This window comes from Abrus precatorius, unplaced genomic scaffold, assembly GCF_003935025.1.
Source record: "Abrus precatorius isolate BTA unplaced genomic scaffold, Abrus_2018 Scaffold7, whole genome shotgun sequence".
In the NCBI taxonomy this organism is placed as follows: Eukaryota; Viridiplantae; Streptophyta; class Magnoliopsida; order Fabales; family Fabaceae; genus Abrus; species Abrus precatorius.
Genome location: NW_020874417.1, coordinates 35,431,322 through 35,441,290, shown reverse-complemented (window position 1 = coordinate 35,441,290; position 9,969 = coordinate 35,431,322). Strand labels below are relative to the sequence as shown.

At 31.7% G+C, this 9,969-nt stretch overlaps 1 pseudogene; it reads left to right on the top strand.

Annotated features, from left to right (window-relative positions):
* Positions 1-4,243: 4,243 nt before the first annotated feature.
* On the top strand, positions 4,244-9,666 carry LOC113872331 (annotated as a pseudogene).
* The last annotated feature ends 303 nt before the right edge of the window (positions 9,667-9,969 follow it).

Below are 9,969 nucleotides of genomic sequence, written 5' to 3'. Positions count from 1 at the left end.
GAGGAGGAGACAATTATATTTGAACTATATAGAATTTTATAGGTGATAAAATTTTTCTTTTAAATATTTAACATAGTTATAATTATTGAAACTCAAATTTAAAATTATGTATTAAATCGGATCAATAAAATTATCATTTAACTTTGTATATATTAATATGTTATTATAAATTAATGCTAATTGTATATAGAGGAGCAACAATTTTAATGTTTATATGAATAAAAAATTATATTATTACTATAGCTTTATAATTATTGAATTAGTTAATGTCATATTTAAAATTAATAAAATATTTATGAATTCTTCAAAAATAAAACTATTATATTCTCTGAATACGGAAAAGTGGGTTCATATTTGCATAACGACAAAAAAACAAATGGGAAAATTAATGGATTTAAAATTTTTAAAAAAATATATAATAGTGGTAGGTTGAAAGTGTTAATTACATAAAGAGAATTATAAAATTGACCTTTGATCCTAGTTAGAAAAACTTACCGTTATATTTGTGTGTATTATGTATGTATACGGTGCAGACCTTTAATTCAATGTTATATATTCTATCATAGACAATTTAAAAATTTATTTATTTTAAGTGAAATTAATGAATTTTTTTTACCAACTTAATGTTTTAATGTCAACCAAATAAATTCAGGCCAATTAAGGCGGATGTATACTTTTTTTCCAAAATAATAATAATATTTAGTTTAAGAAAAAAGATCAGGACCGTTAGGTACAGCGAATTTGAATTCATAAAACAATTAATGACACTGCTATTCTTTCCTCTAATGATCTAACAGGATATCCAAAGTAATGGAAAATGAGACAGAAAAAGGAAGAAAAGGTAAAAAAGAAGAAAAACAATAAGAAAGTGTTATAAATAACACACGATATATATACAGTAACAACACGATGTGAGATAAACACAAAACTAAATATGCTACACTTGTAGTTTAAAATTACAAGTGTAGCATATTTAATGTTAGCACTCCTAATTTCTAACATGATAAGACTTCTAATCACAATATTTAATGATTGACACAATGTTGTTAGCTCACTCGATGGGTAATACTGTCTTTCACAAGTTAGGTGTTTACATATAATACAAATGGGATGCGTAGATACTAATTTTCAGTCTGTTGAAATCCCAAAAAAATATTGTTAGGTAACCACCTAAAGTGGCAACGAGCCACGTTAATCTTAATCTCTTCTAAAAAATTTAATTTGTATCAGTATTTTTCTCGTGGATACTCGAACAAGAGAAATAGCAAGATCGAAAAAATTTAGTCGTATAAAATTATGTCGAGCTGACCATTATTGGCCTTGTCATTTTTTAATTTTTTTTTGTTGATTACATGAAATAAAAGTAAACAAATAACATATATCCATAGGCGTAAATTAAGATTTAAATAGTGTGAAGTTTTGAGTGAAGGCGCCATTATTCGAGTTTCATAAGGTTAGGAGAGCGATTTCTTGAAGATGCCGTGAAAGGATCGGCAAAATGCAATATAATAACAGCATAAAAGGGACAGAATGAAATGTGTTTGTGTGAAGGGAAAGAAAACAACACTTTGCCAAATCCCATGTGGTACGTTATAACCTCTTTGTGGTTACATTTTAACAATAGAACTTATGGACTGCTTTTCTCCTTTCCCTCTTTCCTTTCCTATGATTTCTCCTGCCAAGTCCTTTTTAACTGTTGTTCCATCCTTAAAAAAATTAAAAAAGGAAAAAAACACGTGCACAATGATTGATGATGCTATGACACAAGTCCACAACCCGTATAACGTTTCAGACGAGGAACAAGTCTTGCAAACAAAACAACCCTTCCGATTGTGTCGGCCGCACGCAATCAATAAGACCAAACAACCCGCGACTGTTATTTTTTGTCCAGTCAAGATTTATACAATGGTTTTTGGAACTTAATTTAACCTTGCAAAATACTTCGATTTCACCGTTGTTTCCGAAAATTAAACGCAGGAAGTTAAACTAAACTAAAATTATATTTACAAACTTTCATATACTTATATTTACAAATTTTAATTATCATATGCTTAGAGCAAACCAATATGGCTTCATAAATTATTGTTCATACAAATTTTATATTCATAAATTAAGTAAAAAGACATTTTTTAGTTAATTAAATCTAACAGTTATTAAAAAATAGAATTAATTTAGTTTGTCACAGTAATATTAATTCAAAGTATTAATATGTTTTATATTAATATTTTTAAAATTTTAAATAAAAATTTAACATTATTTTTAATGATTTAAGCGAAAAACAAATGTTGGTTTTATTCGGAAGAATAAATAACTTTGAAAGTAAGCTGCTTTTTACGTGAGATTTTAATTTTAATAAATTATCACGTGGTAGTGAGATTTTTACAATTACATAATTATTATTCCAAAATAATATAGGAGGATTAGGAGCCCGAAATGTATATTGTAAAATGCAAAATGAGAGATTTATTATATATTATGATATTTCTTACTTATTTCCAATAAGATTTTCAGGTACATGTAATCTAATACCTTGGCTTGAGTGAAGTATAAATGTAGTGTAGAACTCCTCAAAATAATTATTATGGAGGGAAGGAAGTAACAAAGGCGAGAAAGGTTGAACATCAACGGCTAGTTTTGCACGTTCCTTCAATATAGTAACTAGAAAATAGAACCGACCATGCCTTTTACAGCTTGGCTCCGATCCACCATTTTTCATTTCTTTCAACTTTTTGGTATCCTTTAAAGCACTCCATCGAAGCCTCACCCGCACACACACACATACTTTCAATCCAAAAATGGCCAGAAAAGGGTTGCCTATTTTCCATAGTCTCGCAAGACTCGTCAACAAATTCCCAAAGCTCCTATTGCTTTTGAAATTCAGGAGGAGGCGCAAGGAGTTGAAACTCATCAAGCATTATAACTACGGGTTCCATGGAGAGTACCAGTTCTCCCCTTCAACCACTCCCCTCATTCGCCATCGCCGTCAAAACCACTTCAAAAATAACAGAGGCCACCCACACCCAGATTTGTGTTCCTTCTTATATGTGTACTGGTGCTTGGGGAACTTCAAAGTACAAGGAAGTGGTGAGGAGTGCCAGCTGGAGGCTCTGTCAGTGCCAGCCATTGGAATTGAAGATGGCATAGTAGCAGAGGATGAAAGTGAATCCGTTGATGAGAAGGCAGAGAAGTTCATCGAGACGTTCTACCAGCAAATGAGAATGCAGAGGCAGGAATCCTTGTAGCTTCTAATTTAACTATAGTTCTTTTTATTGCTTATTCTTCTGCTCGTGCCGTTTTTTTTTTGTTACACAAGAATTTCGGGATATTTTAGAGTTGTTTATTATTTTGTTTTTGTTGACATTGATTTGGTATTATATTCAATTGTTTCATCAGACCATCCAACCCTAATCATTGTTTCATTTGCTTTTCATAACTGTTCATTGAATTTTATTAAAACGAACATAAGTGTAATAAATGTGTTGTTTTGTAATGATATTTTTAAAATTCTAGACGCTTAAATTTTATTTTATACACACACATATATATAATTATTTAAAAAATTGTAAATTTTTCTTTAATTATTAAAAATATATTTATTTTAAAATTAAATACATGTATGTTGTGCAAGTTACTAATTAATTTTCTTAAAAATTTATTATATATAATTTTTTATTGTGTATTATTCAACACATATTATAAAACAACAGATTTAGTTTAGAAAAAAAATATAATAATTTAAATAAAAGAAATAAATTACCCTATAATGGACTGTATTAAAAATAATTAATGTAATAACATTTAATCAATTAATCATGGTAATATATATATATATATATATATTTAAATTATTTAATATTTTGTGCTTTATTGATTAATTAATAAATCTAAATTAGCACAATTATATACATAGTACGCATTTATATATTTATTTAATGTTAAAAAATTGAAAAATTAAAAGTATTTTAGGTAAAAAAAACTTCAATATCTAAGAAAGTATTACGTGCCATAATTTTAATGAATAAAATCTTACTTTTAATGATTACTCTATAAATCAATTTTGTTTAAAACATATTACAGACGAATCAGATGGCTAAATTAATTTTCTTTTCAGACTTATTTAAAATACATTAAATGATAACTTTTTTTTTAAAAGCATAAAGTTATCCAGACTTCCACTAAAATTACAATTTTAAAAAACAAAACAGAAGAGGTCCAAAAGAGTATTTCATTAAAAAAATATTGGATTGGAAGAACTGAAGAAGTGTGAGAAAGTGGAAATGGCGAGGAGCACGTTGATTTGCGAATTTACAATTCGATGAGTCAGGAGAAGGAGATGTTCAGAACCAAACAAAGTCTCCGGCAAGGTTTCCATGTACGTCTGCGGAGTCACTGCGTGTGACTACAGTCATCTCGGTCACGCCCATGTCGCCGTTTCCACTGATATCCTCTTCCATTTTTTTAATTTTCTTTTCAGCAATTTCCTTTCTCCTTCCGTGGACGTTAACTCTATCATTAACGCTATATCATTCAATTTCTTGTGGATTTAGCTGCTGAAGATTTATTTACTGCCGATGAAATTAGGAACTTAGCTTAAACTGAAACTGTCTTTCTGATTCTACTTTCTTGCACTGTTGTCTGTGTAGAGCTTGAAGTTTTTACTTTTATTTTTAAATTTTAGAGTTTAATTTTGATATACCGTGAGTGACTTTTGAAGAAGTTAGCACACGAATCAACGATATTAAATTCTTAGTTTTGTAAGTGTGCAAATTGTCTGTTCTACTTTCATTCCTTAGTGGGATGTTGTCCTGCTATTATTTTCTAGATTTACGTTTTAGATATTAGATTATCTGAGAGCATTCGAAACTTGAAAGTTGGAACACTTCTTAACCATTTTTTTCTGTTCACTTTTTCCGTTCTATTTTTACTTATCTGAGATGTGAAGGTCGAGAGTTAACATGTGCTTGTCCTCCCTTTAACATGAAAACTTGTAGGTACCTTACACACCTGGGCTATGAGGTCACGTATGTGCGGAACGGAACTTCACCTGATGTTGATGACAAGGTGAGGATAAGTAATTAAATACAATGTTTAATCTTCTGGTGCAATTGCTCACATTGATAAAACTACTTGTGTTTATTACATTAAACTTCTTTGATTTTCTCCATTTTTTTTTTCATCCTTCTTTCATTCTCAAGATTCTAATTGTTTAATCCTTGTAAATTTACATTCATTCGGACCTGTGAATGATGCAAGATTACAATATGAAACTTTAAGGATATATATTATCATTATGATCAATGATTGGACTGAGGTTTGTGTTAATAAATTTGAGCATCTTAATTTAATACATCACACGTAGTAGTAGTGGTGTCTTTAGTTAGATTAATGTATTTAGAGATGGCTGCATGGGTTGAATGCTTCCATTATCTAGTAGAGCATGATGAGGTGGTTAATATTATAATAAGTAGAGTATTGCCCTGGTTTGTAATATTTTGCCAAATATGTGTACAGGCTGAATTCTGGGTTGATATTTCGTAGGTCACTCTTTAATAAAAGTTGTAAACTTTTCGAATGATCTTGCCTTTTTATGGAAAGTTTGGTATGGAGGTAAAAATGGGGGTTAAAAAAGTTTGTGCTGACCAATTTTCTTTGTAAAATGGTATTTTTATGATAATTACTAATATACTGAGAATAATACTCTCAACGAGTGATATTTGATTTAAAATTTGTCAAAAAAATTAAATTTAGTGCATGTTTAGTTTAGCTTATTTTTTTAAAAATTAATCAGTTATTTTTTGCAGCTTTGCAAGAGAGGTTTTGAAAGTAATTGTTTCCCTGAAAAAAAACCTCTTCCAAACACGCACTTAATCCAATATCTTGTATGATTATTCAGTCAATGTGTCATGCTTTTATTGGATCGAGTATGGTTGTCTTAGAGTATCCAAAAATCTTCTCATTTTTATCACATATGCTATACCAGATTGACCCTTAGCATGACAGAAATGCATATATTATGAAATGTGATTTTAGAAATTAACAAGACTTGATTTTCTGACCATAGCATGAAAGAAATTCATATCTGATGAAATATGATTTTAGGAATTAATAAGACTCGCTGTTCTAGAATCAATGCTTATTGGGAAATGAGAATAATGATTTTTCTTTTGGGAGTTAAAATATAAAATCGGTGATCTTGTCACCCCTGTTACCTCATCATGTGTTCTGTGACTTTAGGATTCATTGGTCAAAGTGATTGAAATGTATGGTAGAGGATTGAGTTCCGTAGGTTTTTCAGTTGTTGTCAAACCTTTTCTTTTGTGTGGTATTAGCTTCTGCTTAATCTTTTTTCTGGATTAAAAAATGCATTGAGGTTTAATCCATTATTTACTAGAACTTGCCTTTATGTGGACATAACTTTGAAAATAAGCCATTATGCGGTACATATCCTACCTTCTTTCTGAGTCTCAAATCTCAATGTTTGGAAGCATCATCCTTTGTGATAACAGCTCAAATATCCTTCAAGTTGGTGCTTTCTTTCTTTGTTTTCCCTCCCTTTGAAATCATATGTAGGATCTTTGATTTTGACAACCTTGTTTAGAAGTTTCACCAAGTTTCCTAGAAAATGTGGACCTTGAAAGTGTATTACTTTACAAGAGTTTAATATTTGATTCTTTACTGCTTACTGGAGACTGCAAATATCAGAATTACTGCTGATAATTGAGTGAGTAAATGAGATTGGTGAGGATCTTTTGATGTTAAGCAACCAGTTTTGTGATGAATATGATTCCTGATACGGCTGATCTTCAGTGTGAGAGACCATCTAAAGAAATGAAACAAAGTGAAATCAAAGTGGCATTTTTATAATTATTAGTGAAAATCAGAAATGAAACAAAAACGTTTTGCCAAACTAAACATGCCTTTGACCTTTTGAAGTAGATGATGTCATATTTGCTAGGAAACATATTTAATTGAGGTTGCATGCCATTTTCATTGATATGTATGGTGTTGAAGGTGAGGCATAATAAGTTAAAATATAAGATTGGATTTGATTATGGTACGTTTGCCTGTAGTTCTAACTTCTAAGGAATTAATTCAGAATACAAAAGGTGGTTTATCATTAATGTTCTATGCAGATTATAAACAATGGTTATGCATACGAAGTTGATGGTGATGTTTTCTATGCTGTTGACAAATTCCCAAGTTATGCCATTCTCTTTGGACAAAGACTGGAACATAATAGAGCAGGAGGAATATGTTGCTATTGACTCAAGAAAGCATTGCCCAACTGATTTTGCATTGTGGAAGGTCTGAGAACCTTTACCAATTACATTAACATATTTTTAGATACATTTTAAAGTCTCATCTTTCTTAATAATAATTGCAGGCTGCTAAGCCAGGTGAGCCTAGTGGGACAGCAATTGGAGTCCTGGAAGACCTGGGTGGCACATTGAATGCAGTGCAATGAGTGCTTGTTATTTAACTCAGAAATTTGATATTCATGGTGGGGGAATTGATTTGATCTTTCCTCATCATGAAAATGAGATTGCAGAGAGCTGGGCTGTGGACCATGAGAGCAATGCCAATTATTAGATGCATAAAGGGCATGTCAGTAAAAAGATGTCAAAATCCTGAGGCAACTTTTTCACTATTCGCCTGGTCAGTCCTTATTCAACTTTTTCAATGTTCTCTGAGTTAATGATTATTTTTAAATCCTTTTTTAGATATTTGTAGAAGGTTTTGCATGGTAGAAGTCGCTTGCAAGATGTTTTGCACATAGCGCATATCTTTCACGAGATTTTGTTTTCTCTTGCTGATCACTGAGCGTTACCATCCTCTTGCTTTGAGACACTTTTTGATTGGTTCCCATTACATATCCCTGTTGAATTATTCAATCTCAAAGCTGGAGATTTCATCACATGCTATTTACTATATATTTCAGGTAAGGAGCCTCAAATATTATATAACAGAAATTCTTTGTCTTTACTTAGAATTTGTTTGCTGAGGTCATCTGTCAAGGTTGACAGTGTTTTGCCATTACAAGAACTGAAATTGATTTGTTTTTATTTGGGGTTGTCTCTGTGCAAAAGTCTCCTGTATTTCTGTGAATGGCCATGAATTTTGTATACTCATACTGCCATAATTTAGTTAAGCAAGTCATTCTTGAAGATAGAATTCCCAGCGCTTTTTTGGTGCTACTTGGTTGTTCCTAGAAAGGAAGATATTTACAATTGTTCTGTGATGAAAATTGTCGCCCTCCCTCTTTATTAATTTTCCAAATTCTGCAAGAACGACTCTTATCAGTCATATTGTAAGTGAAATTATTGGTCTCTGTGATGTACTTGTTATAACTTGTAAATAAAACAAGGTAAAAAGTAAAATCACATAAAATAGAGGTTTGTTTATCTGGATGTGGTAGTCTTGATGCAAAAATGAATTCTGTCGACGCTACAATAATTTCCTATGATTTGGATCTATTGACATAAAGTTTTAAAGCTACATATGCCTGTATGCAATATTGTTAGGTTTAATTGTATTACTCCAGGGAAATTGTTCAAAACAGCTTCTTTTTACTTCTGTGATGTCCTCAACTATGAGTACGGTTTTGTTCTCTTAATTGTTTGACTCTTCAAGATTGTAAAGATGCTTTATCATCATTTTTACAAGCGGAAGGGGAAATTGAGAAGAAGGAAAACGTGCCTTAAATTAATGAGGCTTCCAAGGAATTTATTAACAAGTTAAATGTTGAGTTTCAAACCAAAATGTCTGATGACTTGCAGACACCAGTAATACTGACTGGTGCTCTCCAGAAGGCCTTGAAATTTGTGAACAGTTCTTTGAAAATACTGAAGGTATGCCTTGAAATTGGAACCAATGTCTTGTATTGTATGCCTGGATGCAACATGCTTTTGTGTTGTGAATGCACCGATAATTTATAAACTGGATTTTTTGTATCTTCCAGAAAAAAACAGAAAAGGGGAAGTGGATAAGGAAGTTGGCCAAGTTTTAGACGTACTAGAATTGTTGTCCTCTAAATCCTACGTTCAGGTGACTCATTTTATTGACATTATCTTACTTGCCTGTTTTCTATAATATAAGAAAACAATTGTTATTTGTTGATCAAGTTCTGCAGCAGTTGAAAGAAAATGCATTGAAGATGGGCAGGTCTGACAGAAGATGAAGTGCTACATCTGATAGACAAAAGAGCTGAAGCTAGGATTAATAAGGATTTCCCCAAGAGGGATAAGATTAGGACTGATTTGACTGCAAAATGCATTGCACTTATGGATGTGGGAAATGAATCAATTGGGAGACCATGTATCCCGAGTGAACCGCTTGTTGCAGTTGTTCAGAGAGACCAGAGGTCACCTACGGTTAAAGAAAATCAGTCAACACCTCCAGTGAATCGAAAGGTAGAGGAAGTACCTGGGGATCGAGAAGGGAATGGGCCAAATACATCAACCTGAACGTGGAGTCAATGTCTCTTCTTATAGCTACGATATTAGTAGTACAGAAATATGTTGTAATTTATCAATACACGGCTTCAAAATTGTATATCAGTTCCATGTTATGCACGACCAAGTTTTGGTGTTTAAACTTGAATCATTTAATTCTCTTTTTAGGCCTGTTACTGTCCCGTATCTGGATTAGTTTAGCTGACTCCTGCAATTGCTTGAACGGTGCTACCATATACAGATTTTTTAAAAAAACTCTTACAGAAAGCCCGAATATTTGTTCAAGAATCTAGAGTCTCTTTAATTATCTCTTATCTTTATCTGGTTTTCTATTGATGGACGCTAGCTTGGTTTGCTATTTGTCTTTCTAGCTTGATTATCTCTTATTTGATTTCTAGGTGAACAAATCATTGGAGCAATCTATGATCAGAAGTAGCTTAAGGTTTTGCGAGTTTATCTTCGATGTTTAAGCGTCATACTTTGTCAAGGGAAGCCTAGATACACCAATCAATGCAAC